Consider the following 24193-nt stretch of genomic DNA (forward strand, 5'->3'; position numbering starts at 1 on the left):
ACTGGCCGTTCCGTGACCGTGCCGCTCGCTTCATTGTGTGAACTGAATTGCGGCCACAGATAACTGACGTGCCAGTTGTTTGCAGCGCCGCATGGGATCCCGGCCGGAGCGTATACTAAGTGTATACACTCCAGCCAGGATCCCATAGAAGAATAGGCAGTGTTCCACTCCGTACAAAGTACGGCCGTTGTTGCTGATGGCAACAATGGCCAAACTTTTATGCTGTGTGAACATAGCCTAATAGTGTGAGCTCCGAAAACGTGAAAGTCTTTATTTTACTGTACTGACATGTCAGTATGTCAGTACAGTAGCGGAAAGATTTAAACAGTTTCAGAGGTCACCGCATCATAATGAATGATAGTGCTGGGAATCCATTCCGTAGCACATTGCCCTTATTCTGTATATATAGGTTATATGGCTGTAAAATAGATATAAAAGGTGTTTTGATTTAGTTTTATTTGTTTAATAATGTGTATTAAAGTCTATAAAAAAGCAGCTGTTAATGCACACATTGTATACAATGGGGGAGATTTATCAAACTGGTGTAAAATAGAACTGGCTCAGTTGCCCCTAGCAACCAATCAGATTCCACTTTTCATTCCTCACATGTTCTTTGGAAAATGAAAGGTGGAATCTGATTGGTTGCTAGGGGCAAATGAGCCAATTCTACTTTACACCAGTTTGATAAATCTCTCTCAGTATATCCAAATTTATGGCAAGTTTTGCTTTATCATACAATTTATGATTGTTGTATGGTAGGTTTCTTGTATTGAGAAAAGTGATGCATTAGTCACTCATGTCATTCATCACTCAGATTTGCAGCCTTTGAAGCAGATGTACCCAGCTAGAATCTCAGTGTGGCTTCTTCTCCCCTTATGAGTTTGGGCGAATGTCTATCTTCTATTGCCTCAAGCACCACAGAACGTGATGTGGAGGAAAGGGATCCTTTGAACCTGCAAAGCATAATTGTTTTATTAATTATAGATGTTCCTAAAATGCAATTTCACATGCTCTAGCAATTCAGCATTCAGTGTATTTACCCATACTGTGCCATTGTCTATACAATTCCTCATCCTTTCCATTGTATTATTGTTTTTTGCTCAGTTTCTGATATATGTACATTGAAGTTGCTAAGCTTGCTATACAAAGAATGTTGTACAATTTCCTGGCATGAATATTCCCCTTATTAATTAAGAAATCAGAATTCTTCTTAACCTAAATACACGGTTAGGCTATGCTCAGGATTTGCAACAACGGCCATGATTACTACATAGCTTGCTGCCTTCGATGGAATTCTGGCCGGAGTTTATACACCGGGTATACACTCCAACCGGGATCCCTAGCGGCGACGTGAGAAACTGATTTTTAATAGGATGTCCAGGTGGAGACGGATTTGCATCAGGTGTGTAGCCGCAACCTTTTCTGGGCGGAGTTATGTATATATAAACCAGCATGTTTTGTGTATCAATAGGGGAACGCCATACGCGCAGCTGGCACCATACGTGCAGCTCCTACCCTTCTTTGTTGTTTTGTACGTGGCACCTTTTTTTGTTAGATCCCCTGATGATTCCCCTAACGGGAGATGAAATGCATTGGGACACAGCCACTAGTGAGCATTAGGGTTTAACTAGGGACCCTAGGAGCGAGTGTGGCGGAGTCGCCCTTATTAGGGCGAGAGCTCTGTCTGGAGGGACAGTATTTCCAGGGTGCAATAGGACAGTGTCAGGGACCGGCTGTCCTATCTCCTACACAGTGTGCACCCTATTTTGTCCTCCATTCTTTTATACCAGAGGATCTCAGCCGCTCATTGTGGAATCCATTGGGGTTCAGGACGATTACGCATCCCGTATGGTCCACTTTCGCTCCGATACCATCTACTCAGCAGTCACCGTTGAGTGGTAAGATATATTTATTACCTAGGATACTTTCCTTATATAATTGTCTGGTCATTTTTTGGTAACTAAAATTTTAACTTTAAATTAATAAAAGCTACTTTTTAGATTTAATTAATTACACTCCACTATTTGTATTATTTGTTATTGATTAGTGTGAGTTCTTTCTGTGATATATTTTTTTGGATTGATATCCCTTATTAATTAAGAAATCAGAATTCTTCTTAACCTAAATACACGGTTAGGCTATGCTCAGGATTTGCAACAACGGCCATGATTACTACATAGCTTGCTGCCTTCGATGGAATTCTGGCCGGAGTTTATACACCGGGTATACACTCCAACCGGGATCCCTAGCGGCGACGTGAGAAACTGACATGTCAGTTTTGTGCAACCGCTATTCAGTGAATAGAATCAGAATTCAGCGGCGCTAAAGATGATTGTCTCTTCTTGGTCTTACAAGATGTGAACATGGCCTTACTATTTTAGGCTATGTTCACACTACTTAAGTTTCGTAATAATTACTACGCAACTTACGTATTGCTGCCTTCTAAGGAATCCCGGCTGGAGTGTACACACATAGGGGGACATGTATCAAAAGGCGAAAATTTCTAAAACTTATGTTTAACATTAAAACTTAATTTAAATAATAGTTCTTTTGGCGATGCCACATCCATTTTATGTATTACCATGTATATAGAAAATCAATAAACCTTGCAAATACAGTAATTCAGACCAGATAATATTAAAATACAAGAAGGGCCTTTAGTAATGGTTCCCATCCTTTTTTCCATTTTACAACAAATCAAAATAAAGAGATCCTTCAAAAGATCCAATCCTTTAGGTGCTCGGCTAATACCCTTGGGATACAATTAAATACCTTCAATAATATAGGTATATATAGTAGATATGCCTCATTTACCTTGTAGCTTGCTGGTGCCCTCAAGTTCTTAAAGTCTTAATGTCACTTCAGAAAACTTTTGACATGTCATAGAGACATGTCAAAAGTTTCAATCGACCCGGGCCTGAGTGTTCAGACCTGTACCGATCAGGAGTTGGAGCCAGAAGAAAATGCGCTGTAGCGTGTTCTCTCCCAGCTCTGATTCACATGGTCTATGGGCTGATTTTCTGGGACAGCAACAGTGACACAAAAACAAGAATTGCCTTTTGAGTTGCCCCTCAATTCCTTTAAGACCTATTGCTATCAGCATATAGGCTCATTCACACAGGTGTGTCATGGCTCTGGAAAAGCATGTAATACAGGACATGTATTACAACCCACTCAGATGTCCATTAAGGTGTAGTGTACCTATGCACAATATGCTTCCAATTTCATACAATACAAGATGTTGTATTCTGTATAAATCTGTAAGATAACATATGATGACAAGATAGCAAGATGACATATTACAGGTGCATTGTCCACTAGTAGTGTTGTTTGTAAAGTATATATTTTAAGGAGGCACCATAAAAAGGTAGAGTTCCTACAGCACCCTAGCACAGAGCTATAGGGACTCCATGTGCTGCTGTACAGACCATTTTGCAAATTGCCTATCATGACCTATTGGGGCATCGGAGTGACTCATGCAACCTCTAAAATACTGCATCAATTGTTTTGCCATGTTATACAGCAGCACAACCAAAGCTATGGAAATCAAAGATATGGAAGATTAGTCTTTGAAAGTCCCTGCATTCCCTGTAAATGGTTTCAATAAACATTTTTTACAGAATGCTGAAGAACCCCTTAACTACCTCTTATGGTAGTATACGGTAGACAATTGTGTAACTGGAGTTTAAAGGGGTTATCCATGTTCAGAGAAACATAGCCAAGAAACAGCAACACTCCTGTCCTCAGTTTAGGTGTGGGTTTTGCAGCTCAGCTCCATTGAAGTGAATAGAGTTGAACTGTAATACTACACATAACCTGGGAAAAGGACTGGTGCTGTTTTTGCAACAAAGTGTGTGTTATTTTAAATCCCTTTAAGGATGACAAAACATGCCCCTCTCTATTGTAAAACCAGAACTAATAATGATGCATGATAGATAAGGGCTCTGCTACAGCTTTTGCAATGGGTCCCAGGAACTGCAAGTTACCCCTCTGCCCACAGACCTGGCAGAAACTAATATGTCTTCTCAAGTTCTTTAATGGAAGCCATGACTAATTAGAAATAATAGCAGCTCTCAACCGTTCTTCCAAATGATACCAATCACATCCAATGATTCATAGAGACGCTGACCTGTATCCTAGCAGTTTGGTAAGCAAGGATAATTAGTTCTGAAAACAGAATCATTTGTACAATAAAACCTATTCAGTGAATCACATTTAGAATAAGTGGATGATAGTTTTGTTTTGCTTGTTCTGTTTGTATACTGTTCTTACGTTTGTTTGTTTGTTTGTTTGTTCAATTAATTCTGAAGTTACATAAATATAGCAATAAGCTACCACCATCATCAGTTTGTAGGAGTACATAGATACATGTCTACAAACCAATCCCCCTTGCAAAAGCTTAAATTCTTTGGTAAGCTGAAACTACTGTAAAACTGTGTAAAACTTAAAGGAGAAGTCCAACCAGTGCTTTTGCAAGTGCTGTGGAGGGGCAGGATAAAAGAAATAACATGCTCTTACCTCCCCCACTGCAGTGCTGGTACCCGCATACCGCTGCTCAAGTCCTCTGACTGGCTGAGCGGACCTCACACGTCACGACCCAGGTCCCTGCTCAGACCAGGCAGCGGCTGGGGACCCGGGTTGTGACGTGTAAGGTCCACTAAGCTAATCAGCGGCCAAGGCGGGACCCCACTATGGCCGCTGACTAGCTGATTGGACCTCACACCTCATGACCCAGGTCCCCGTTCAGACCTGGAAGCGGCCGGGGACCTGGGTCATGACGGCACTTGCTAAAAAAAAAAAAAGGGTCTGGCTAGACTTCTCATTGAAATTTTTTTTCCTTTTGTAGCTCTCACATATTAAATAGTGCTTTACAGAGTTTGACTTTACACACATCACTCTCAGCTTATAACCTTATACACCCATACAGTGCTGTGTGCATACATCCTTGGGCTTTGTTCACACTACGTATATTTCTGGCCGTAGTGCGAACTGCAAATATACGCCCGTAGTTTTGTGGTTGTTGTGTACGCTTGAAAGTATACGATATACGCCCACACAATGCACATTACGTATGAGCCTACGGCCGGATCGTATACAGCGCCGTGAAAAATGAACAAGACCATTGTTTGAGGACGGAAATGTTCCAACTCACGGCCGTGGATTTCCATGCGGTCCCGTACGGAGTACTTATTTCAGCCAAATTGAACGTGATTTTTAGATCCAAAAGGTTCTGTGTGTTTTATTGGGCTTGGCGAAGATTTCCAAGTAAATGATCTGCTTCAGATCGCTTCGAAACAAGCTAGGGAAGCATAACTGTACTACGGGCGTATGTTCATGGTTCGCCCTCATGTTCGCAATCCGGCCGCATGTCTATTTTTCCCACGGCCGTAGTTTCAGCCGCACATGTCCGGTCGCGTACGAACTACGGACATATACATAGTGTGAACATAGCCTAAAGCCTATTTGCAGCTATGTCTACCACATTGCTATAGAGAAAAAATGTTTTTACACCTCAGATAAAGGAGAGGTGTAACCGGGTAAATTTCTTTTAGTTGCTGACAGAAATCAAGATGACAGATGTTACAGATAGAGTAGTAAATCTAAGGTACTTTTCAAATGCTGCGTAAAAAGGAAACAGGTGCATTGGTGTATAGTCTGTTATAAGGGTATCTGCATCAGCTCCTACTTTTCTTTCATACAGTATGTAACTAGGATCAATAAAAGCAATTTACTACATTTTTCAAATTCTTATTGGGAATCTCCAGAGAACCATTGAATATGTACCATTCCCACACTGCCGACCCAGTTGGTCCTGAGCCCTCCCTATTTATAAACTGTATGCAATATGTGACAATAGCAGGTGCTGTGATGACATAAAATGATATCATCATGTAATATTTGTGAGTAGGACCTGGGGGAGCTCTAATCACAAGGGGCATTCTGGCTTGATTTTTTTGATTTACTGTGATGACCCTGGGGAGAAACATAAAACACATACTTACAGTTTTTTTTTACATGGGCCAATAATGAGTGTCCCTAGGAACACTCATCTACCCGATAATTGTCTAATGTAAAAGGGTCAGCAATCAGCCTAGGTATTAGCCTGTTCACTGGCCGATTGAATCTTTTGTGCGGCTATATAAATGTTGATCATCAAAACAGGGGATGTGCAGCCAAAAAATAGCCGCAATAACATTTTAGCAATTGTTCATGTAGCTCAGCCACATCACAAACTACAATTTCTTTTTCAAGATTAGGTATTTTTAAAATACAATGCACCCATCATTTTGCATCCTGTTGTCATTAACATCTATTGTAAAAAGATGATCCATATTCTGTTAATAAACAGATCAGAAAATGAGCTTGCAATATTTTACTGACCTTTTATATCCTGTTGAAATGTTAAAGGGGAACTCTGGGCAACCTGTTTAAAAAAAAATTCCAAACAATTCAGGGTTTTTACCTATGTTCCCCCCTGACACTCTTCATGTGGTTTCACAGTTGTCCCACTCCTCTAATGCAGGTTTCTGCCCACTCCATATCTTTTGCTGTTCCTCTTTCCCAGCAGTCTTTGAGGTGTACACTCAGAATGAATATCCTGTTTCTCCCACCCCTATAACCCCCTCCTGTCCATGTCCTGCCCCACCCCTATGCCCCAAATCTATATAATTTTCAATGTATTTTTTTATAGAAAATAATTTTCTCTATCCGGAGCTACCGTTGTATCTGCAGTTCCTAAATTTCATGATTGTTGATGTTACATGCCCTGTTTACACAGCCCGATGTGTGGGTTATAACAATGGTTTTATTTACTGTACAATAGATCCAGTTAATCTTAGAATCCTAATACATGGAAAGATATTCCGCTGAATCGGCCGATCACTCCATGTAATAGAGAAAACGATCAGCCGGTGACAATGATCATCAGCTGATTGTTGATTAAGGTTTGGACCTAAAATCGTCAGGCGCTGACCGTGCATCGCTACATGTAATAGCGATGCGCAGCTAGTGGCTGATGATTTGCAAACAGTATACATTACCCACTCATGCTCTAGGACTCCTCCTGGAGCATTGATGGGTAATGGATACAGTTTAAGCAAGGGCTGTAAGGACATTGGTAACAATGTCCATGCAGCCCTTGTTAAATGATTATTGGGTTGTGTAATAGGCCCAGTGTACAGTTATAATCGGGACCCCATTGGACCATGTAATAGTACCCTTAGTCATATGCTGATCGCTGACTCTTTCTCATAGGAATGCTCATCCAGCTGATAGTTGGCCCATGTAATAGAGCCTTCAATCAGAGGGTATAAGAAATGCTCCCTTAGCCGATAATCGTTCCATGTAAAAGTGTCAGCAATCAGCCGTGGAGCAGGAAAACTGAATGCATCTTTTGTGCGGCTTCAAAATGTATTGCTATTGGCCACACATATCCCTGTGTAAACATGTTGCCAATAGCAATATATTTGAATGGCCGAATGCATGAACGATTCAGTGATCGTTCATGCAGCCCGACCACGTGATTAATGGTTCCTTTTGAAGGCGCTGCAAATGAGCGCCAATCTCACTAATCTGTGCTCTCTTGCTTCCTTGCACGTACCCATATTGGGCTGTGAACAAGGACCCTTTGCCAGAGAAAGAAATGAGCGGCAAGTGATAACATCTGTCAAATCTTCGGGCCCTATTACACCACCAGATTATCAGACGGATTTTTTTTGGACAAAGCCAGGAATGGATTTGAAAAGAGGAGAAATCTCTGTCTTTCTTTTGTTACCTGTTCTCTGTTTATAGTCAGTTCCTGGCTTTGGCTCAAACAAATATGTCAGATAATCTCTTGGTGTAATAGGGCCCTTCCTCTCCAACTGCAAATCACCCAACAACTAGTGGGCACCGCACAGTTTGAGAAGCACTGAAAGAGGTTATGGTGAGTTGATGTCTTTATCTGAAATCTGCTTTCTTTAGTACCCATTTGTATAGAAATTCAGAGGATATAAATCATTGATATGCCAGTATCTTTATCTTTCTCTGGCAGAAAATGAATGCTTTTACATATACAGGGTCTTGCAAGAAGCAAAAACGAAATGTAATAAAATGTATAACATGAAAGGATTTTCACATTCGCCTTCAAATTCAGCACTGATTTACAGTTATGTAACTTATTCTATTAATGTCTAGTTAGCAATTACAGCCTTTACTTTCCAGTTTGATTTTTAAGCTACAGTAAATACAGATCTCATAGAATACAAATCTCACGTTATTGTAAATGTTAAGTCCCTTTCCAGTAGCAGTAAAAGCTGCTTTAATAACAGTCATTCTGAACCCTCTAGCCGTCTTATCAAGCTTGGGTTGTGTGCTGTAAAAATGATAAGAAATGAGAAATGTCACCCAGGGGATGTCCAGGGATTAGATTGAAGCATTGGTTTTCAGTGGCAGCCAATCAAGTGGAGTCGGGAAGTGATTGTATTGTTCATATACTGGGCAGTTGCTATTCTTCCCTCAATACAAGAGCAGAAAGGATGTCTCTTCTTTTGTGTAGAGATTGAAATTTTATTATTCACTGTTAAAAGTTCAAGTACTATTGATTTCTAAAAGAGTGCAATTTCATGGAGCCCTTTTCGAGCTAGCACTATAAGAGGGAAATGTGGAATAAAGGATTACACAAGCTGAAAGCCCTAAGGAAAAGCTGTATCGGTTTTAGGAACTTTGCCATTCAATGATGGCGATTAGAAATAGTGGCTTGTTTAAAGACTTGCACCATCAAATGACAGAGAAGCTGTTCCAACTCTTTTGATTTATTGCTATTAGCCTTTTTGGTTTCTTGTGTTATTCTAGTAATTTCACGTTATAGTTGGTCCTAGCTAGAATAATAAACTGCGGTCATTTGAAACCAGATCATAATCATGTGTTCTCTACTATGACTGTAGCTGCTACACTATTGCTGCCCTTCAGTACCTGTGGTCAGGCCTCTCCAGAGTCAGCAGCATGGGCTTTGCTGATATTTAATTGCAGGTGGTTAATTGCGTCCAGACACTGGATCCGATAACACAGTAAAATTTGTTTAGTACAAATATAACATCAGCTCTACAAATACAACAGATGTGCCACATAAGCTCAAATTAAACTGGATGTCTTCCAGAAACAGAGCTTACCCCTGAGTAGAGTCTATAGAGTTGGAATTAAATCTTCAGGATTATGCAGTACTCATGTAGAAGCATTATTTTTAAGGGAAGTCATGCCATAATGTACTATAGCCAGTATACACAGTGAATAAATAGGATATTTAGCAGAGAATCTGCAGTAAGGACATTATGTGATGGTAAATGCATTTGTGTCACACAAGGAAAAAGTACTTCAGCAGTGATAACTTCATTGGCTTATTAGAAAATTGAAAAGCTTTCAGATAATAGAGACAAATTCATCAAGTAAGGGCCCATTTTAGATGTAAGCGAGTGCCGATGTTAGCACTGGGACACTGGCAAGATAGGCAGACAAGACAAGAAAAGTAAGCCCTAAGCTGAACCCGCCCACTGTCCCTACCTACTTGCCACAAGCCAGCCCTAGGTAAATGTGGGCAACCACGTTGCCAGTCCCTGCACAGAAATAGGTGGATAACATGTAACAAGACAGACAAACACAATACTATCAAAGTCTACAGTTCGGGTCGACAACAGCGGGCAACAAAGTACAAAACGACAGGCAAGAGAAAGGTCCAGATACAGGCACGAGGTAGCAACCAAGGATAGTCAAAGTAAAGAAAGCCGAGGGTCAACCACAGAACCAGAATCAATACTAAACTGAACAGGAGTATTGAACTACAATAACCAGCAAGGATTGCTGGAACTCATTACTATTTATGGAGGGTCAGGGACTCAGTCCAGCAGCTGATTGGACCGGCCTCTGATTCTCAACACAGCTCACCTGCACAGTAGCAGGTTAACCCTTAAGCTGCCAAGGCATAACAAGCAAGATGGTTGGGGATGAACAAACCTAATATACACCTGTGTTCAGACAGGGTTTAGGAAACTGCACAGAAACATAAAACTCAGCGCCTTCTCGGCCGCACAACCCGGACCGAGGAGCATCAAGGCACATTCCTGACAGCCAATCTACTAGATCGGTGCTCGCTTACCAAGCCTATTAGATGGCTTGATGGCTCAATGATCGTGAAGCAAGGGCTGCACAGACTTCATCAACTGCTGTTTATAGGTAATATTAAGTTATTAATAAATTACTTTACACATTTCTTAGCCATTATGCAAAGTAATGCATGGATGGCGGCCAATAGTTTAGTTGTTAAAAGGCAATGATCAGCTGATGATCGTTTCTTTGTCTGATCTTTGTCTTTATTATATGAGGCAATATCTGCCTAAATCAGCCTGATTTGCGAGATTATCGATTCATGTACTAGGGACTTACGACCAGTTATCCGCTAACGTTTAGGGCAGTTTAGATAATCAGGCAAGGACAGTGGGGCAGGTGTAAGTGCTAGGGCATCACCTGTCTCATGTCTACCAGTCCACTAGTCCTGACACAGGCTCCTTTCCTGTTCCTCTCTTAGTCCTAAATGTTTGTTCACTTTGAAAAACCTCTTTTTTCTATCTTGTTTTTACTATAATGGACTAGCAGCTCACTGTGTGATCAGCTTTCCATGCTGTCCTTACAAAACAATAGAGAATGGAGTAGTGGGAAAGAAGATTTAGTAAGGTAAATTAAGGGTCTTCGGTCCTAATGTAGAATTTTTATAGCAGACAAAACCACTGCAGAACCTGCACGTCTTATGGGCAGATTTTAATGCAGTGTTGCCATGGACTGGCAGCAGCACAAGAAAAAAAAGGCACACAACTGGACTTACCTAATGTAACCTGTCTGTCTCTGACTCTTGACTTCCTTGTATAGTGTAAAGGCTCTATTACACGTAACAATGATCAGCCTAATTCGTCCGATATTGGTCATTACAGCCGATCGTGTCTGTCGTTGTCTTTCAACATGTTGAAAGACAAATTACCTAGATAGCAACTATATGCTGCAGTTAGTCCGTATTGCTCACGCTTGTTTGCTCCTCTCAATCGCCCCTTTAGCCCTGCCAATCAGGGCTGATCGTCCAAGTAGATAGGAACAGTGAGTTGGGTACAGACTGGGGCCGCACTACTCTATTATACCAACATTACATGAGCTTTGTCTTCTGTTTGTTCAGTTCTGCCTTTCCTGACTAATGAAGTCACATTGGTTTGACCAACACTGGTTGCATATTAATGGACTTAGCAATTTGTCACCAATATCTGTCAGGACACATCTCAAATTTATTGAATGGAAAGCAACACTAAGAATAACATGATGTAATGGAGACAACTCCTTTAATTTCATATTGAAAAGTGAGGCACTGCAAAGGTTATATTCATCATAGATTTGTGTCAAAAATAATTGTTGTGTGACAAGAAGAAGAAAAAGGAATATACTGTAAATGCAGCCAAGCATAGAGGAAAGCCAATTAGAGGAAATGCCCTAGGCCTGGGACTTTCTTACAAACCAGGGCCTGCCTTGGTTTATTAGTCATGTAGTAGATCATTGTCTTTCTACGTACTGTATCTATAATCCAACTTTTTAAAGCATCCACAAGTTACTAATTAAAAAAAAAAACAACAACAACACTTCACTTAGGCTGTGTTTCCACATTTGCTTTTGGAAAGCGTGCCGAATATGGCCAACATCTCCCCCTCCTCCAGCACCACCACCACCACCACCTATTTGGCGGCATGCTTTCAGCCGTGCTCAGAATGTAATCCAAATGCAAATGTGAAGACACAGCCTAAGAAAATGATAGCAGTTTGTCTTTTGTTAGTATTCATTGTCCTTGTTCTAGAAAGGAGGCAATGGACCATTTAGAATCATCCAGAGGGCAGGGAATACTATATTACAATATAATATAATATAATACAATACTATAAGGTCTCCCTAACCAACACACTTTATCAACATTTTTTGCTTGTAAGAAGACATAAATTTCTAACATTTTTAAAGTTGTTTATCATGATTAGAGCACATGGTACAGATGGGTTTCCATGACAGCTGGGAGACTAATATAGTTCCTCAGGTCTGACATCTTCATTCTTCTATTAGGCCCTGCAAAAGGCCTTATAAGCGAATACAAAGCTCAAAAAAATGCCTGTACTTTAAAAACCATGGGGGAGATTTATCAAACTGGTGTAAAGTAGAATTGGCTTAGTTGCCCCTAGCAACCAATCAGATTTTACTTTTCATTCTTCAAAGAGTCTGTGAAGAATGAAAGGTGGAATCTGATTGGTTGCTAGGGGCAACTGAGCCATTTCTACTTTACACCAGTTTGATAAATCTCCCCTCCATGTGTAAAAACTACTCTGATTTGCAAGCTGTTTTAGTGGCTGTTTTTCCAGGTGGTTTATACAGGTGCTTTTTACTTATTGTGTGAACACATCAATACTGAACATATCTAGTTGAGGGAACTTCAAGCACAAACCTGAGTGTGCAGCATTTGCTTAGCGGTGGCTGCTGAAGTTGGATGCAGCCCTAAGGCTGTCTGGACAACATTGTTTCTAGAACTCCCTAGTGCTGTATCCAACTTCAGCAGCCACCGCTATTTAGATGCTGTGTGCTTGGGTTTGGACAAACACAAATGTGCATGAAGTTTGCTGAACTCTAAACATATCCTCACCGACCAGCATAATATACCATAATAAAGAAGTATTTCATTCTCTCACATCATAGAAAAAAATGTTAAATGGAAAAAAAAGTACATAAAATAATGAGGTTTTTAGATTTTTTAAATATTAACTTGGAGCCAGAAACCACATAGCATTCATGCTCTTTGGTAAATTGGGGGGGGGGGGGGGGGGGGGGGCAACACAACTGGTGGCCCACACGCCCCAGCCCTCTGTTGTGCATTTTCCATGAGCTTTCTACTCCTATGTAGAGATGATCGAACCTCGGGATTTTGCAGGTTCAATCGAACTCGAACGTTCTCGAACCTGCAGCATTTGATTCCTGATGCCTTCCCGGTCCGTAGGGAAAGAGGAGACAGCCCGGGTACCGCCTGGAAATCTGGAATTCAACATATTACCGAGTTCGATCGAACCTGCAAAATCCCGAGGTTCAATCATCTCTAATCCTATGTAACTAAACTGACCTACAAATGTAACACGCCTCTCACACAGAAAAAAAAAAAAAAGTATGCGCTAGAGTAATAAAACATTTTAAAAGAATACAATACTATAAGGCCGGGTTTACACACAGTATGATACCGGCCATTCTGTGACACGGCCGTGTCACAGAACGGCCTCTGTCAGTGAAGTTCATGTTCATGAATAGTGGCCGCACAAAACTGACATGTCAGTTTTTGTGCGGCTGCAAGGAATCCCGTCCGGAGTCTATACAGAGTGTATACACCCATTACAATCAATGCAATGTATTTTTTCATTTAATAAAGGCCGGTATTACAAATGAAAACATATGTTGTGTGAACTTAGCCTAAAACTATGTTTGGTTGAGCTGTGATCTTATCAGTCTATAGAATAAGATAACATACCATTTATACTGCACTTTGTGTGGAGTAAATATAACTTACAAAAAACAGGCAAAATTGCTGTTTTCCAACAAGGACAAAATTGGTAAAGTTACCTGAAAAGGCATTAAAGCCAGCCAGAAAGATGTTCATGGCTAAACACAGTGAGTCAATGCCAAACTTGTCTTTGTGGCAAAAAGCAAATATAGACAGAATAAAGATAAGGTAAAACACATTATAATTAATGGAATACTAAACCTGTATTGTGCAAAATGAGAAAACAAAATGAGAAAACTATTTATTATTCTGTTAAATGGAAAACTGTCACCAGCATAGTCACATTCTAAAAATTCAATTAGCACCTTTCTCCAGTCAGATGAGCTATGGATTGAGGTGATGGCCCTGCACCAAAGCCTTCCCTTTCCCTCAGGGGTACTTCTCGCCATATTAATGTTACCATGTATAATTACATCAGAAACATCTTGAAAAGAAAATGGTTTTTAAAACAACATAAAGAAACTAGGGCAATACCTATTAGTAATAGAACAGAAGAGGAATAGAATATAAAACGCTCTGAAGAGATGAAGAAACAATTCATCTTTACAGTACTATCAAGCAGAAGTCTAATTTTGCCATTTATTTTGTTCATCTTCACTATGGAGTATACAGCACATCAAATGAACCCATTACAAAAGACATGCATTTAGCTAAAGGCCAAGGAAACAAAGTAACTTAAAATCCTAAGAGTCTAGTTAGTAATTCTGAACTTCAAAAATAATGACTTCATCTCCCAAAATAAGTACATTTCATCTATTCTCATTTATCTATTTAAGATGAAGTCTCTTTAGACATTTCATTTTCATGCTTATAGAAATGGGAAATTACCTTTTCTCTTTGTTAGACGAAAATGGCTCTTATACTTGAGAACGTTTTAGAAAGTACCAGAAGCAAAGAAACAATCCTTTCTATTCACCGAGCGATTCGGCATGCTGGAAAGAGCTGAAATAAAGAACCACATTACAAGTACACAAAGCCTTTTTCTGGGATATAATATCCTTTTTCAACTATTAATGGCTTCTAGTGGCGGTCCAGATTTCTTCTCAAAGTATTATGGCTAAAACCTTACATAACCTGCATACAATGATCTGCTTCTCAGATTTGCCTTCTATAAGCATGTTCAAGTATATTCATTATTTGAGGAAACCTAATTAAATCCGAGGGTAATGGTAGCATGCGTACCACAAGCTATACATAATGCCAAATATAACATAAACTGTTCTTTGGAATGACCACCCCTGATATTCTGACATTTTTAGGAAATGAACACTATTGTTTTAGGCCATTCCTGAGTAACTTTGGCTTCATGTTTTAGGGCCAAAATACATATTTTCCCAAATCCTAGTTCTCTTGCAGAGTGCAGCAGGTTTACCCATTGAATTTTGTTTATTTTTATTTTTTGCATCTGTTATACCTTTTACTTTAGAAAGCTTTCCAGCTAAGTCAGCTCATGATATGCTGCCATTACATGAATTATGTGTACTTCATTTATGCCAGACATAGCATTATTGATGTCATGACTTGATGGGATTGTCTGACATTTTGGATTCTATGTTCAAGGCTCTTGAACACTGAGGAAAAAATGAGTAATTGAAGAGGAATCCGCTCTTAATTTCTGCTTGAAATTCCTCCTGTGAGTGTAGCTTCATACACAACGGATCCGCAGCGGACTGATTGGCTAAGCAGAACGTCCAGACACCGGGAGCCCCTGAAGCAAACTGAAGCATGGAGCAGGTACAGCATGCTCTGGCCAGCCGGGATTTAACGGGCAGCATTAACATACTCGCAGTGGGATGTCTGAAAGACCGCTGAGAGTATGTAAATCACCCATCCCTTAACCCTTTATTCGGCTCCCGCGCTGTCTGTATATACATTACCTGTCTCCTTGCTGCACGGGGTCCTGGCTTCCTGCTCTCCCACCCAGCCAATCAGTATGTTGCCCAGCCTCAGCCACTGATAGGCTGGGCAGGAGAGCAGGAAGCCGGAACCCCGTGCAGCAAGGATTAAAGACAGGTAATGTATTGTATACATCGGGAGCCGATGAAGGGGTTAAGGGGAGGGGCTATTTACATACTCGCAGTGGTCTTTCAGACCACTGCTAGTATGTAGTCACAGGGACCTGCCAGGACCTTACATCGTAGTGGATCTTGCTGCAAAACTCGCTGTGAGATTTCTGATGCGATATGTCCTGTGTGAAGGCACCCTGAGGAGGAGACTTGCTTCCACATCTTAAGGGGAGACTTTTTTTCCCCATTCTGGGGTTTAGAGGGATTCTTGAGAATAGGGAACACCTTGTATTCATGGGCACACAACTTTATGATTGATGCATCTGAACATGGTACAAAAAACATCTGCAAACCAATGTGTTTGGGAATTAGCCACCATTATTTATGGCATGACTAAGTGTTGTTGATGTCTGAAACGTGCTGGTTTGTTAATGTTTCTAGATGTATCAGTTTTTGCAATGCTACATAAAGAAAGCCTGTGATGCTGGGCATTAGACTATTTTGTTTCAGTAGCTGTCTCAACTCGAGCAAAGGTGAGAAGTGGTGAGCTGTTCTTACATTTTCATTTTATATGGTACCATTACTTAAAATACTTTAAGTGCATACATGTGCTACATTTGGCTAAATGTATGATTTTTAAAACCAACTGGCCATTCTCACATTGTCATGATCATTAGTTTGATGTCTGCGCAGACAATGTCCGTTATTTTATACACTGTGTGCATTGGGCGTCCGTCATTCCACAGACTTCAATGCTTTGCATTAAGGCCAATTACATTGCGGCAGGGGCGTAGCTAGGATCCATGGGGCCCCATAGCAAAAAGCTGTATGGGGCCCCCTACACACTATAATGTGTATATATATATATATATATATATATATATACTGTGTATATGTATATATATATATATATATATATATATATATATATATATATTCGGTGATGTGGCAAAAAAATTCTCTTGTGGCCAGAGGCAGAATCCTGCGTGCAGCCACAACAGTGACTGGCAGAGGAGAAAGCCAATGTCTGCTTGTTCTGTCCATTCACTGTATTTACCTATAACAACATATTAGAAGCCTCATGGTTATATACATAGGTGCAGGAGCAGACTACCTTTTGCTTAACCCTTTATTTACTGCAGTGTGTAAGTGACCCAGTGTTCTCCTACATGCTGCAACACAAAGGGTTAATACAGAAGACAATTAGCTCTCTCCTTCATTGATAACCCCTGACCTCTGAGAACAGAGATCAGAGGTTATAAGAGTAGTGAGGCAGAGAGCTAATTATTAACCCTTTTTTGTGTTGCAGCATGTAAGAGAACACTGGGTCATTTAAACACTTTAGTACATAAGGGGTTAAGCAAAAGGACACAGGAGGCTCTTATCTTCCCTGGGCCCCCTCCCTCCACGGGCCCCATAGCAACCGCCTACCCTGCCTCTATGGTAGCTACGCCACTGCATTGTGGCAATAATGGACATCTTTTGAAATAGAAAATTCTTTACTCTTTTTTTGACGTTGTGTGAACATAGTCATATTCAGCCATATTTGTTTTGCGTTTTACAGTCTGACCGCAGCATGAATTATAATGATAGGATTGAAGAGCTATTGTTAGTCTGCCTTTTATGTATTTGACTGTGCACATAATTCCAAAAAAAAGTATTTTGCTATGCCCTGCTGTATCGCATTGGCAGACTGACACCCAGACACAGTGATGGGGTTTTATTAGGAATCACAGCACAGTGAATAATTATGTGCAACTTATGAGATTGCAAAATGAAAGACAAAATTACCCGTCAGAATTAGACACTACCCGTAATATTAAACCCCTTGCAACATCTCACACACAAGTATGTCAGTGCTTGCTGTCAGTGGGCAGGATCTGTGATATCTTTAATTGCAGAAGATAACCCCCCAAGATGTTGTAAATTAACTTGTCAACATTTATAACATTTTATATCTAGAACATTTATTATGTAGCACAGTGAACTTCACAAAAATGAAACTCTAAAAATAATGGAGCAATTGTTTCTTTTTTCCATGTTATCCCATAGGTGGTGGCGGTGATGGGGGGTGCTCAATCCCTTTTTACCATTAAAAAGTGTATTTAAAAAAAAAAAAAAAATCTTGGGAGGTGGACAAAAAACAAAAACTGCGACGGGAAGCAGCTATGTGTGCTAGTATGCTGAACACTGATGCCGTCCTTAAAGAGGATGTACCATCCGGTACATCCTCTTTAACCTGAACCCACGGATCGATCGGCGCCGTGCACGGTGTGCTGAAGCACTGGAGGTCGGCCGGGCCGCCCCCAGTGGGAGGGAGTTTCCTCCCCTGTATGACGCGGCTCGCTTAGAATGAATGGAGCCGCGTCATAGAGGGGAGGGAATTCCTTCCCACTGGGGGCGGCCCGGCCGACCTCCAGTGCTTCAGCACCGGCTGGTACCGCTGGATCGAACGGCGCTGGATCGAAAAACAGACCGCGGCACCGGCTTCCCCGTGCCGGCGCCGATCAATCCGTGGGTTCAGGTTAAAGAGGATGTACCGGGTGGTACATCCTCTTTAAGATGTTCAAACATGAAGGCGCATATTAGTATGGTCACATAGAAGAGCATAGAGAGAAGTGTATATGCAATATATTATTAGTATGGTCACATAGAAGAGCATAGAGAGAAGTGTATATGCAATATATTATTAGTATGGTCACATAGAAGAGCATAGAGAGAAGTGTATATGCAATATATTTTATAAAATTTAATAAAATGTTTTTTTCTGCTTGATTGTATTGTTTTATATTGCTTTTGGTAAAGTAGTTGTAGGGCTATGTTCCCACTGTGTTTTATCTGTTATTCTATAGACTTTAGTGCAATTCATTGAAGTCAATTGAAATCATCGTTTTGTTTTTTTTTTGTTTAAAGCAAAAAGCGGCACCTTTTAATTCTTGTAGGTCTTCTTTGCTAGCTATATAGCTATTGTTAAAGTTGCTATGGTTTGTGTATATTTGGTGTAATGAGTAATGTCAGTGAAATCCAACAATGACTGAATACAGAAATAATTCTGTAAGTTGCAGCTTGTGCTGCCTGCCATATGCTTCAGCATGACAACACTGTGTAAGATTCACCATAGATTTATTTGTATGTGTGGTTATAGAAGCAGTTAGAGACACCTATGAACTGACTGTCAAAACAGGATGTGACTAATGTCAAACCCTGATGTGGGCAAGTGAAACAGCTGGTTGCTGACTTTTTCTGCTTACACACCAAAACAGCTGAACTTAGAGGTGACATTTCAGTGTGGTGGCATTTCAGTGTGGTGATGCCCTCCCCATCATTCTCCATAATCCGTAAGAAGAAAGGAGAGCTAACTGAAAATGTTGGTGGTCCATGACAATTAGTTTATTATGCATTGTGATTCTGAAAAGAATGGTTTTCTTTAAAGGCTTATGTTCCAGCCCAATTGTTCCCATAAGTGTTTATTTTAAGCTTGTGATGGTTTTATTACTGTGGGATTCCCCTTATGCATAAGCTCTATGACTTCACATAATGACTGGGTTACAATATACAATTTCTGATGGTTTCTTATTATTTGCTGTTTTTCTTTTCTACCTAGTAATTATACTCAGTTCTGACTTTTTGACATTGTAAAATGCTAAATGGTAAAATGTGAAGAACCAGCTTTAGATAAGTCAATAGAAAGGCAGCTTTTATCTTTTGCTTATTTACTGTGTTTTACAACACAATTCTGTTAAATCAATACAACTATAGTAGACAATTGTTAGTTCTATACATATGAATACTACTACCATAAAGAGGTTTTGTAGGGTCATGTAAAATTGCAGATTCCTAATGCTGATTCACAGGTGATTGTACTAGCCACACAGTACATGTTTGCATTGTCTTCCTGGTGTCATTGCCCTTGATAACTTTAAGGCTGGGTTCACACTACGTATATTTCAGTCAGTATTGTGGTCCTCATATTGCAACCAAAAGGAGTGGATTAAAAACACAGAAAGGATCTGTTCACACAATGTTGAAATTGAGTGGATGGCAGCCATTTAATTGCAAATATTTGCTGTTATTTTAGAACAACGGCTGTTATATTGAAATAATGGCCGTTATTTACTGTTATATGGCGGCCATCCACTCAATTTCACCATTGTATGAACAGAGCCTTTCTGTGAGGACCACAATACTGACTGAAATATATGTAGTGTTAACCCACCCTAATGCTGCATTTACACGGACCGATTATAATTCACAATAACGATCGCATTTGAGCGATAATTGTTCTGTGTAAACAGCAAACGATCAAGCGATGAGCAAAAAATTGTTCATTTTGATCTTTCAACATGTTCTCAAATCGTTTGTCGTTCTCTAAAAATTCGCAGATCGCTTTGTGTAAACAGTCTTTCAAAGATTCACCCTATGGGTACTATTACACGGAACGATAATCGGTCGAAATGCCCCTATCCGGCCGATTATCATTCCGTGTAATAAAGACAACAATCAGGCGATGATCGTTGTCATCGGCTGATCATTGATATAAGTTCTGACCTATAATCGTCGGGCGCCGACCGCGCACTCTACGTGTAATAGCGGTGCACGGCCGACGCTGATGATATGCAAAGAGTAATACATATCTATCCAGGTTGCAGGGCTCCTCTTCCTCTGTGCTTCTCCCCGGGTCCCGCGCGCTGCAGCTTCAGAGCGGCCTGTCTTAGCAGACAGGCCGCTCAGCCAATCCAAGGCCAGAACCACTGCGGCCAGTGATTTGCTGAGCAGCCTGTCAGCTGAAACAGGCCACTCTGAAGCTGGAGTACGGGACCCAGGGAGAAGCACAGAGAAAGAGGAGCCCTGCAGTGTGAACAGGTAATGTATACAGTTTAAGGCTATGTTCACACTACGTAACAGACTGGCCGTTCCGTGACCCCGGCCGGGTCACGGAACGGCGGGTCTGTGCCCGGATCATCGCCGGGATCATGTGCCCGGATACCGGCCGGATAGATCACTATCCGACCGCGGAGCTCTGATGCGGGCGCATCAGCGCGTGCCCGCATCAGAGCTTCCCATAGCCCACAGTGAAGCAAGCGGCCGGAGCGGCTTGCTTCACTGTGTGAACTGACAGGTCTTTCTGCGGCCAGAATTCACTGAATTCCGGCCGCAGAAAACTGACATGTCAGTTTTTTCCGGCGCCGCATGGGATCCTGGCCGGAGCGCATACGGTGTGTGTACGCTCTGGCCGGGATCCCACTGCAAATAAAGCTATGTTCAACTATGGGCGTAGTTCTGCGGCGAGAACTACGGCCATAGTTTTACGTAGTGTGAACATAGCCTAAACAATGGCTGCAAGGACATCGGTAACGATGTCCCTGCAGCCCTTGTTAAATGATTATCGGGCCGTGTAATAGACCCAGTAAAAAAGCGCCGATCTAGCAGATCGGCGCTCGTTTACAGGTATTATCGGCCCCCATTGGCCCATGTAATACCACCCTATGTGAAAGATGGGCTTAAGCTATCTTAAAAGCGATCGCAATAACGATTTTTCTTACGAATTTTCTAACGATTTTTCTAACGATTTATATGTTTAAACGCTGATCGTTATAAAAACCAAATGGTTGCTTCAAAATCGTTAAACGATCAATTGGGCGAATTATTGCTTTGTGCATTAATCCACATTATTCATGTATTTTCTAGCTTCACTTATGCTAGATGCTATCCAGGTGTGGTCACTAGATGACAGAACTGGACTTCACATATAGCATTTGCCTTTCCTGGGTCCTAACTGTGGCTCCCAATACTTATATACCCCAGAATTTACATGACAAGCAAACAGTCATAAATGTCTTCATCCATGATTTACATGCAAGAAATGCATGCAAAGCATGGATCAAAAATTAGAATAGTAACTCCTACAACTGCAAAAGAATAGCAACTGCCTGGGTCCTCACACACCACTAGTCACAATTCCAAAACAAAAAAAAACTTGAGCCAGCACAAAGATGAAGCTTGAGCTCTCTATTGGCAAATCCACAGTGAATACAACCATGGTAACCCTCTACCAGAAATTCCTAAACGTCTATCATTTATAGATTGTAAGCCCTCGCGGGCAGGGTCCTCTTCCCCCATGTACCAGTCTGCCATTTGCCTTCATGTAACCTGTTTTGATTTTGTATTGTTTCTGTTTGTTACCCCTATCTATTGCATAGCGCTCTGGAATTAAGAGCGCTTTATAAATAAATAATAATAATAATAATAACATCTTTCAGGTATGAAAAAAAGCAGAAATTCGCAGCACCCCTATGCCTCTGTTCACACTGTAGTTTGTACCCTGCATGTGGCTTAAGTACAAACAAAAAAACGAAGGTGCAACGGCAACCCACAGTTGCAAGTGCTTACCGTATATACTCCCCTCAGCGTACACACACAAAAAAATAAAAAAATTAGGATCTTAGCAAACTATTTGATCAAACAGAAAGTATCATGTCACCATATTAAGGTGTCCTCAGAGACATGGTCCTACTGACACTAGTAATGGCCTCTCCTGGGCTAACAATAAGGCTACAATGGGCAGATAGGAGCAGAATCTCTAATTATACTACCCACGAGACATGGGTGGAGTTCAAGCCAAAAGGAGGCAGCCACATCCCCCACATATAACAGAAAAAAAGCAAAAATTGACCGCACCCCTATTCCGCTGTTCACACTGTAGGTTGCATGTTGCATGTGGCTTAAGTACAAACAAAAAAAAAACAGAAAGTGCAACAACAACCTACAGGTGCAAGTGCTTACCGTATATACTCCCCCCAGTGTATACACAATAAAAATCTGCTCTATAGATGATAAAAAATTAGGATCTATGTAAACTATTTATTCAAACAGAATGTACCATGTCACCACGTTAAGGTGTCCTCAGAGACATGGTCCCTACTCTAGCATTCTCACACTAACAATGGCCTCTCCTGGGCTGAACAAGCCCAAAACTGGGCAGATAGCATCCAAATAATCTCTTCTTATAGCATAGGAGGTAGCCTACTACCCCCCCCACACACACACACACACACATATAGCAGAATAAAAGCAAATATTGGCAGCACCCCTATGCCTGTATGTTTCAGATATGAGCATGCCCTCAAGGGTACATATGAACCTGCTGTAAGGTACCTGTAGCTGCATGTACAGGGTTAATATACCAGGAACAGAGGTTTCTCCATAACTGGTAGTTATAGTGGGAGCGGGCCCTTCATGCTGACAGATTCTGGTCCCGCTATAAAAACATGGCATACGACTGCTGTTTACCATCTTGATTTGGATACTATAGGACTGTTTCAGAGATCTTGTTGAGTGTATGTCCTGATGAGTCAGAGGCTGTTTGGATAGAACAGTTGAAGTGACACCAGATGGTTTTTAGTGTTACAGGTGAAGGCTATGTTCACATTACGTGAACACCCGGCCGTTCCGTGACCCTGGCCGGGTCACAGAACGGCCGGTCTTAGCCCGGATCATCCCGGGTGATCTTTCCGGCCACGGAGCTCTGATTTGATTCACTGTTTGAACTGACAGGACCTTCTGCGGCCGGAATTCACTAAATTCCGGACGCAGAAAACTGATATGTCAGTTTTTTCCGGCGCCGCATGGGATCCCGGCCGGAGCGTATACGATACGTGTACACTCCGGCTGGGATGCCATTGAAAATAAGGCTACGTTACACACTGCAAAACTACGGCCGTAGTTCTGCGGCGAGAACTACGGCCATAGTTTTACGTAGTGTGAATATAGCTAAATTATGTATCTAAAGTAATCTGTCATAAGGGTGCGTTTACACGTACCACGTTCGTAGCAGGTTCTTCACAGTGAAACATGCTGCCATACTGATTTCAATTTAAGTCTATGGCACTCCATTCCCGTATTGTATTTTAATTCCGCTGCAAGAATATCATGCCATAGACTTGTAAAAATTTACTCCTGACACCAAGCTTACCTGTACGTGTTCCCCCATGCTCCCACCTGCTTCTCTGGGTCCCTGAACACTGACAGTCTACTCAGCTAATCACTGCGCTGTCCTGCCGCAGCCAGTGATTGGCTGAGCAGGGACCCAGAGAAGCATGTGGGAGCGTGGGGGAGCACGTACAGGTAAGCTTGGTGTCGGAAGATAAGTAGTTAATTCTTACAAGTCTATGGCATGATATAACTGCATACAAATTGAAATCCGCTACAAGAATGCAGGACCTTAGACTGTAATGATACCGAATATCGCAGTGGATTTGCTGTGTGAAATACGCTGTGAACTCATTACATGTGAATGCACCCAAATGCACTTTTCATCTAGGTGTGCTCTTATAAATTATTTTTGCATGTCTGCTCTATATTTTACCATGATCCCACATTAGCTTAGAGCATAACTAAAGGCCAGCATAATTTATGCATGGGGAAGCATGCATACTAAACTTCCCAGGCTGTAACAGAGGAAATTATAGAAGCACTTAGAAAGAACTCAGAAATACTCATCAAGACAGACATAATTTGTATGTAGTAAAATGTAAGTTTAGGGCTCATTCACACTAGCATTTTGTGATAACTACAAGCTATCAAGGCATATGGCCTA

The 24193-nt window shown here is 41.1% G+C and overlaps 1 long non-coding RNA gene across 1 annotated transcript in view; it reads right to left on the minus strand.

Annotated features, from left to right (window-relative positions):
- Positions 1-680: 680 nt before the first annotated feature.
- The window catches only part of LOC138774997 (uncharacterized), a 35587-nt gene continuing 12074 nt past the window's right edge, over positions 681-24193 (minus strand). Inside the window, exons 3-4 of the long non-coding RNA XR_011360455.1 lie at positions 14420-14533; positions 681-953 (exon numbers count right to left, since the gene is read on the minus strand). This is a non-coding gene — a long non-coding RNA (uncharacterized lncRNA). The remainder of the gene's footprint in view (positions 954-14419; positions 14534-24193) is intronic.

Source organism: Dendropsophus ebraccatus, chromosome 1 (genome assembly GCF_027789765.1).
Source record: "Dendropsophus ebraccatus isolate aDenEbr1 chromosome 1, aDenEbr1.pat, whole genome shotgun sequence".
Taxonomy (NCBI): domain Eukaryota; kingdom Metazoa; phylum Chordata; class Amphibia; order Anura; family Hylidae; genus Dendropsophus; species Dendropsophus ebraccatus.